This window comes from Balaenoptera musculus, chromosome 3 (assembly GCF_009873245.2).
Source record: "Balaenoptera musculus isolate JJ_BM4_2016_0621 chromosome 3, mBalMus1.pri.v3, whole genome shotgun sequence".
Taxonomy (NCBI): Eukaryota; Metazoa; Chordata; class Mammalia; order Artiodactyla; family Balaenopteridae; genus Balaenoptera; species Balaenoptera musculus.
Window position 1 is genome coordinate 69,730,770 of NC_045787.1, and position 8,767 is coordinate 69,739,536.

Genomic DNA, 8,767 nt, shown 5'->3' on the forward strand with positions numbered 1-8,767 from the left:
GTCTCCTGCAGCTTGGAGCCCCGCGACCTAGTCCGATTATATCCATTATATGAGATTACAGTCTGCAGCAAGGACCAAGGCGGGAGCTCACCGGATCATTTCAACTGAGTTTCTATACAGCAAGGATTGTTTATAATTATTATTATTAAATAAGAAAATAGGTTTTAAAAAATAAAGAATAGTTGCAGAGACAGAAGGGGGTCATTTTTGGTCATGAATGAACCAAAAGTGGTTGAAAAAAAAATTTTTTTTTGGACAGGAGCATCCACGATGCATAAAGGTGGAAGCCAATTCATTACGTGATGGGATTAAAAAACAGGAGCATGCTTTTCGACATAGACGACCCATTAGTTCTCTGTTAACTGCATTAAGCCAGCCCCATGGAACGATTACATGGCCGCCTTCAATGTGCAAACACGGGGATACTACAGAGGGTGCACACAAGCGTTTATAGAACTCTGTGTACACACACATACACACACATTTATAAAGAGAAAAACTTTGAACATCAGCACCCTAAACTCATAAATACGTATATTTTCTCAAACAAACTATCCTTAAATATGGTAATTTTCCTCTGCCTTTCCTTGCTGACCTGTAGATGCGATATTATAGTTATACTGTAGGCTACTCGGATCGACATAATTCTGCTTACATTTATCGTGGATGACACGTCATAAAATGCCAGAGGGGGAGAGGAAACCATGAGGGGAGGGGAGATGGCTTTTATCAACAATTATATTCTCCCCTAGCTGTTTAAATAATAGCAATGATGTCACGGTAACCATCCTCCTTCTTCCACTCCAGTGAAACTACTGGATGGTTTGGTGAACAATGCATTGTATATTTTGATTAAGGGATTATTATTGCTATAGGGTTATATAGAACCATCCTGTGGCATTAAAAAAAAAATCTCTGAACATTAAATTATTGGAACATTTGGCATGTTTTAGAACCCGTTTACCTGTCACATCTTGTTCCAGAATAAGGATTATAAAACGTTGTGCCCACCATAGTTTTGAAGGAAAATGAAACAAACGAAGTTGTTCTTTTAAAAATTGTTAGTCATAGGCAAATAAAAATATTTCCCGCGATCAAAACGAGCTGGTGTGCAATCTATTAGACAAGGATCATATTTTACTAATCCGAAATGGAGTTTTAAAAATTCTTTAGGAAAGCGGCGATAGGAGGGGAAGTAGGAAACACGCAGCCCTTAGCCCAGCCTGCGCTCAGGGGTCGCTGGGCCAGGAACGCACGCTCGCGCACAGCGGCATCCCAGCCCTCGCGCACCCGCGCGGTTTGGGGCTCGGTTTCTGAGAATGAGTGCAGTCTCCGTGGATCAGCCACCCGTTTAGAAATGGGTATTTGTATAAGGGCAACGTTCCGGCTATAGTACAATGGCATGATGGAGATAGAACTCATTTTTTAAAATCATTTAACAATTGCTTAATAATTAAACTGCTCTGCTTATTGAATACCATTTTGGCTCTTTCTTTGAAATTATCAGCCACAGTCTGCTTCTGAGACCTTAGGATTGAGTTTCTGGCAGAGGGGGTGAGGCTCAACAAGGCATAGCTTTGAGGTACAGAACAATTAATGTGAAAGAAAGTAACTGATTATCTAATAGATAAAGGAGGAAAAAAGAAACTTTGGGTCACATTTAAATAGGGTTTACCAGTTTGCAAAAACTTTTCTTTTTATAGTTTAAACAGCAAACTTTATAAATTACATTCCTTTTCTTAGTCTTTTAAATCATCTACAACCTCGGAGATTTTATCTTTCTTGCTAGCAAAATGTCCCCAAAGGCTTGAATTAGACACCAAGTAGCCCCAACTGTGTCTGGCCTGCCCCTTTTGAAGGTTTGGGACCCTTTATGAGGACTCAAGAAAAACCCCAAATCTGAAACTGGTTCGTCGGTGACTGCACTGAGTTTAAGTTATCAGTCTTTTAAGCACCGCGTGATCAGACAGGAAAGGTAACTTGAAAACACAACCTGATTCTGGGCAAAAGCATTTTGTCATTTTGGCATGAAAACATTGTTTTATCTCCAAGTTCCGCCCAGAAGCAGATGGCTGCATGTCAGGGCTGGTCCCTATCCGGATCAGGACAGAATCTTCAGCTGGCAGATAAGATCCAGCAAATGGGATTCATGAAGAAATTCTTGTGCATTAAAAAAAAGGGTGGGGGGTAAGGAGGTGCTGCTTCCTGATTCTTTTTGCTGAGAGCTCCTGTGATAACAATCAGTGACGGTCACAGCATCAAAGACAGCAAGCATTCACTACTAAACAGTTTTGAACATGATGTATTTAATGGGGCTAGTTTAAACTTTGTTTTTAAAATTCTCCTTCAGATATTACTCTTCTCCCTGATTATCTTTTCCAAGATTTTCTAAAATCTCATTTATAGGTAGTCATTGCTGGGGTCCTGCTACAATGAACAACACAGAGATACGGGGGCATTTTGGGGCCATGTAAATATCAGTGTAAAGGGTCTGCCCGCTTTACCTGGCAGCTTTATCTAATAAATGGGAGCTACTCCAAAGAAAGAGACATATTTTCATTACTGTAGTTGCAACTCAAGTCTTTATGAATGTGAGTTTCTGGCTGAACTCATCAGTCAGGAATTAAGGAGTTGGGATACTTATCCCAACTCTCCTGTAAATCTCCTGTAAATAACCACTTGGACGCCCAGCCTCTTCACATTTACTGTCACAACTCTCCAAGCCTTTGTTTTTAACCTTCTTATCACTTTTAATATGAATTAGTCCTGTCGGGTCTAAACACACAGATCCAAATTTAGCCTTAGTGTTGGTCACTTAAACATTATTCCCTATTTTATCATCCAAAATTAAGCCCACTCCCCAAAATTGAGCGTTTGGCTCTTTAAGTCTCAAAACCTTCCTTGGGTCTCTAAGGGTTCAGACCAGCCCTTAGCATCGAATTCCATGAAGGCAACTATTTGGCGTCCACAAGTAAACTGAAGGCTTGGGGAGGGAGATGCCACCATTCCTAAATTTTCTTTCGTTTCTGTCTAATAAAATGGAGGCGGACTGTATTAAATTCCCTCTACAACTTACCAAAATCGGTAAAATGTTTTTTAAAACTCTGAGCAAGAGTCCCATGGTCTTGTATCTTAGAAAGGGTCCCGAACTGGCTCTTTTTGGATGATTTTTAGAGACCTGTGCCGGCGGAAGCAGCTCTCAGGCAAAGCTACCCAGATGAAGGCGGAGCTCCCTGTTGCCTGCCAAGGTATTTTACCTAGAATCTTCTGGTTTTGCGTCCTAATTCACACTCAGCCACACTTGCAAGGGGATTGGTAGGCTAATAAAAGTCGAATAGTCATGGGGTAGAACCCCACAGTTTCTACCCGAGGGACTTTGGCCACAAAACAGAGAGCAAGCGGGAGCAACCAGCTCCACGCCCCTTGCGCCTGGACTTCAGGCCACGCGAGGCTACGGCGGGCGACCTCAGGTGAGCGCCTAGGGAAGGGGGCGCTGGAGGCTCGTCCCAGCCCCCAGGCCTGCCTCGGGCCCCTCTCCGGGAGCGCCGTGACCAGGACCGCCATTCCTTTTGGTCTTTTCCTGCAAAAAACACCTGCTGCCGCGGATCAAGAACACCTGATACCAGATGTAGTCAACAGAAAAAAGGAAAAGAGAAAACCCCACCCTCCTTAATTCCGTTTGGTTAGAGCCCGGGCTGCCAAATCCATTACCTAATGCCAGCTCAAGCTGACACCTGTGCGGTGCTAGAGCTAGATCCGGTGCTGGCGGCCTCGGGCCTGGAACTGGGGCTCGGCAGCGCCCCGGCCAGAGGCCAAGGGGAAGAGGAACGAATTTCGGGCTGGAGGGCGGCGCCTCGGTCTGGGGGAAAGGTGGGGGCTGGATCCTGGAGGGGAGCCTTCAAGGGTGGCTCCCCAGTACATCCGGGACGCGAAAAAGGCAAAGCCGCGGTTTTGAGGATCCCGAGTCCTCAGAGGACATCCGACGCCCCTTGCTGCTCCAGGCTAGGGTGGGCTCCCTGGGGCGCCCCCTCTGGCCTCGTTAGACGCGGGCTACTCACCTGCTGCGGGGCCCTCACTCGCGGCCCGCGCTCGCCTCCTGGGTACTACTGATGCCCATCTTGGAGGTACTCAAGGCGGGGCCTGATGGGATGCCACTTTACCCTGAAGGCGGACAGTGGCTTCATTAATCGGCCATCACTAAACCAACCCAAGAGAAACCCTATCCGGCAATGAGGGCCCGTCAGGTATCTTTCACCTATAGATGAGCAGTTTGGGCCAACGGTGGTTAAAGCACTGAATCCTGCTCTCCCAAAGACCTGACTGTCCAGATCTTTGGGGTCTGCACCAATGCCTCCGTGAAAAAAGATGAGTCCCCAAACTGCTAGGATATCCACAATCCTCCTCCCCAAACCTCCTGCTCCCCAGCTAAGGCGAAAGACCTCGGACCGTGTAAACTCATCTGTCAGAACTTGTATTAATGTTTCCGAGAGTTTTCTACAAAAGAATTACAAGCTCCTCAGGTGACCCCTCCACCCACCAGGACACAGTGTCAAAGGAATTTGTCGTGGCGGTTTATAAATATCAAGAACTTGGATAGTGCTATTGGAATAAACCCGGGCTTCCTTTCATACCGTTCTTAGGGATTTAGTTGAGCCCCTGGAGACATGACTCAGTCTCCCTAGTTCATAGTGGAAAATGCTTTTTGGGCTTTGATTGGGGTGGGGGGGGGGAAGCCAGACCTCAAGCTCCGTGTGGATCTTTCAAAAACAAAACCACGCTCACTCAGCAAAAAGCAGGGACCTTCCCTGGACATCGGCAGGCTCCCCCTTCCTAGCAGGTTAAAATCACCAGGATCGACTGATTTCCTTGCGTCCTTCTCAATGCCCCCCATCCCCACTTTCCCAGACAGAATCAATAGACATGAGAAACGTCGTCGTTTCTGTTTCTTTCCTCTACCGATTTCAAAGACATCTGGACTTTTTTTTTTTTTTTTGTACTCTACACCCTAAATAAATATTCCTTTACATTCGTGTGCCCCTAAGACGGTGTAGACATGGGCCCCTCTCCCCGGTGGCTACCGAGTTGGAGAAATCTGCCCAGAGGATCAGTGGGCTGGAGGAGCCAGAACGCGCGCTGCCCAGCCTCCAAACGCTGGCGCGCAGAGCCGGCCGCTGAACCTGCGCTTGCGGAGAATGCTATCTTCACAGCAATTTAGCAAGCCCCACCGAACAAAAGTTAAAGCGTGATGGCACTATACCTTGGCCCGGGTTACTCAGGCGCCTGTCTCCCATTTTGGACATGCTGGAAGTGTTGGGTTTGGGGACGTTTGCTTTGGCTGGGTTTGGATTGCCTATATAAGCCCTGCTGGAGTACCGTACCGAGGAACTCGCCTTGATGGACTCGGGTGTTAATTAACGCGCGGCTAATTTGAGCTGGAGGAGCGGGAGGCGGCCGGCCGCGCCGCGAGCCGCGAGGGGCCAGTGCCCTCTAGTGGACACGACGGGATATGCAGCTCGGGCGAGTCTGCCCGTGGGGCTCGGTAGCCGAGAAAACTTCTGCCTGCGTGGACGCCTGGTGTCTCCTCGGAATCCAGCGACGAGGAGGGACATTTGTCCCCAAATTAAGGGAGAAAAGGCCCTCATCAAGTGATGTCGAGTGAGGGCCTTAGCTCTTCTGGTGTATCTGAAATCTAAACCAAACGCGGTTAAAAACGCGGCGCGCGCGCGCGCGCACACACACACACACACACACACACACATACAGTTATTTACCGTTCTTTTCGGCAGCGGAGGGAGGGCCTATGGAAGGGATTTGAGAAATGGGCTCCAAGAACTTTGGTGAGGAAAGTAGGGCTTTCAAAGCTTCGGGGGTCTTCAGCCAGTCAGGGAAAGGAGTCAGAATGTGCTTCTGTAAACAAAGTTCATCAGTACTCCTATCACCTGTTTCTGCTTTCAAGAATAAAAATAAATAACGAAGACGCTTAGTTGGCTCAACAAGAGGAAAGCAAGGGAACAAATGATGTGTTGAACAGCCCATATGCCTCTGAGTTCACACCCTTCAGGCAAATAAGACAACACCACAGAAAAACTAATAACAATAACACATAAGAGCCTTTTCGCATAATAAAAATAAAGAAAAAGGCCAGGAGGATAAAATGACCTGTTACCCCCCCACCCCCTTCATTAATTTTATCAGTTACTAAACTAGTGCAGAAGTTGTTTTGGAAAAGATGGTCCCCGCGCTGCGTGCGTCAAAAGCAAAACGTGGGCCATGGTAATTCAGACCGAATGTCCCTTTTCTGAATAAATGGAATTCTGTATTTTCTCTTTCCCCATTCCGAGCACACCTCAGCAGAACACAGAAGCTGGAGAGGCCCCAATAAAATCCCACCGCCTCGGAGCTCGGAGTCCCGCCGTCTGGCAGCGGCTGAGCTAACCTCGCCCACCGCCGTGGCTGCCCGGGCCCTTCCTCCCGGGGCCCGCCCTTAAGGCATTTGAGGATTTTTCTAGTCTCCTTTCTCTCCGCCCCCCACCCCCGGGGCACTCTTTCCCTGAGAGCTGAAGCCAGAGTTACAAGTCGCTCGGAGCCGGAAAGGGGAGATGATCCCCTCCCCCCAGGGTAGCCTCCAGCAGGTCGCGGGTCCTGCCTCCCTCTGTGCCAAGCTGTTAATCGGGTACCCGAATCTGTCCTTATGGACCGGGAGGCGGATCTGGGGAACCCGAGGCATTTCCTCTTCCCAAACCGTGTGCACAGTCCGCTTGGGGCTGGTTTCACACCGCCGGTGACTGAAAATCCGTGCCTGGAGCGCGGTAGTCGGGTGGCGCCGGCACGTACCGCAGGAAGTGCGTCTGGGGCCCTCTGTCAGGGGACAGCAGTCCTAGGGAGGGACAGCGGGGCCAGGGGGGACAGTCACTCCTGAATAAAGCTTGGACCACGGGGGAAGGAAGAGCAGAACTGGGCACTGGGCGGGGGAGGAGAACAGCGCTATTTCTCCGAACTTTCCCATCTCCCCTTTGTGTCTTCGGAAGTGTCCTGGAAGTAAGTCACAGAGGCCCTGAGGCTGCGGAAGGAGTAAGGCCTCTCTCCGCAGGTCTGTGTCCGGCTTTCCCAGTGGACTCTGGCCGTGGGGGGCTCAGCTCCGCCCATGCCCTCCTGTCTCGGCCAGAGAGGTTGAGGGTCCCCTGTGAATTTGCCCCTGTGAGTGGGATGTCAGCCACAGGGTACAGCAGTAGCTACCTTCCGAGCAAGGATGTCAAACTGCAGTGCTGGGGAGTGGGGTGGTGGTGGTACTGAACCCCAGCAGGGAGAGAAATGCGCGGTGAAAGGGACCCCATGGGGGCCGAAGAAGATTTCACTGCAGGCCAGAGAGGAAGGCTTGAGAGCTGGTTGAGTGAAATGCAAGCATTTTAAGTCGCCAGAATAAAATATAACTTATAACAAAAATACAACAATAAAATAATAGATTTTGATAGATAAAAGCGAATGGTAATAGTTGAAGAAATGATCTCTTCAGTAAAGTAACCAGGAAGCAGAACAATTCTCAACTTTAAAACTCCCAGACGTGACCCGCACAGCAGAGGTGCTTCGCTCGGTAGGCGTTTTCCTCGACCTCCCCGCCGCCGCGCCCCAGGAGCTCCCTGTAACTCCGGGGGGAGAAAAACCCATCAACTTGGGAATCAGATAAGAACAAAACTTGGAGCGCCCCAAGCAAGGACCGACTCGCGTTCCTGCCCCCTTCGCTTAACCTCTGTGCCCCCGGGAAGTGGCGCGAGTCACCCTCAGCACCACTTGGGGCGCTCAGAGCGGAGCTCCCGCCCGCTGGCCAGGCGACCGCACACCTGAGGCCAAAGTTGGGGAGCTATACGTAGCTTCGAGCAGTCTCCAAAACGGAGTCCTGCCCGGCTTGGGCCCTTGTCAATGTGGGGACTTACCTTTGGCCACGTAGCAGCCCTTTTCGCCCTGCCATTAGAGGCCAAGCCAGGGATCTCCTCACCGTAAGCTGGCACTTACCAAGGGCGCACCTGAGCCCACCAGGCCCCCAGGGACCCCGTCTCAGGCCCAGATTCACCTTTGTTGGTGGCGCTCACAGGAGCTCTCCTCAGCCAACATCTAAGTGGGCGCCGAGGAGGAACAGCCTCAGGCTTGTCTTGGAGAGTCAAAATAGCGAGCTTCGGGCGCTCGGCGTCGCCCTGGACCCTCTCCACCAGGGTAGAGGCGACAGGGCTTACTTCCCGGTTTTCAGTATCCCAGCAGCCCGTTCCTGCTGTTAAAGGGGTCGCCCTCTTCTCCAACGGTTCGGGTTCTGGATCTTTTCCCAGTAAGATTTAGAAAAGGATGAACTTGAATAGTTGGCCCCTAGAACCTCCGAGAACTTGGCCAGCGAGTGGCCACCCTCTTATTGCTCGTCCTCCCCCGGGTTCCCGACCACTAGTGGGGATGGAAAGACCCAAACGCAGGGCAAAATCCCCTCCTCCCCAACTCCCGCGCGCTCTTCCGCCGCCCCGCTGGGAATCGGAGCGACAATCTCTCCCCAACAGTTTATTTGGGAAATTGGGGGGGGGGGTGCAAATCTAGAGTCTGGGATGATAGATGGAGAGGGGGTCGCAGGCTCAGAGCGCCCAAGGCCTGGCGAGCCCCGAGGCCCAATAGCAGGTGGGCTCCCGGAACCGGGGCCCCGAGCCGGCAGCCACGCCGGGGCTCTGCGCAAGGGTGGTGCTGAATCCTTCTTCCGCATCCCGGCTATTAACGTTTCTTTCTTGGCTAGAAT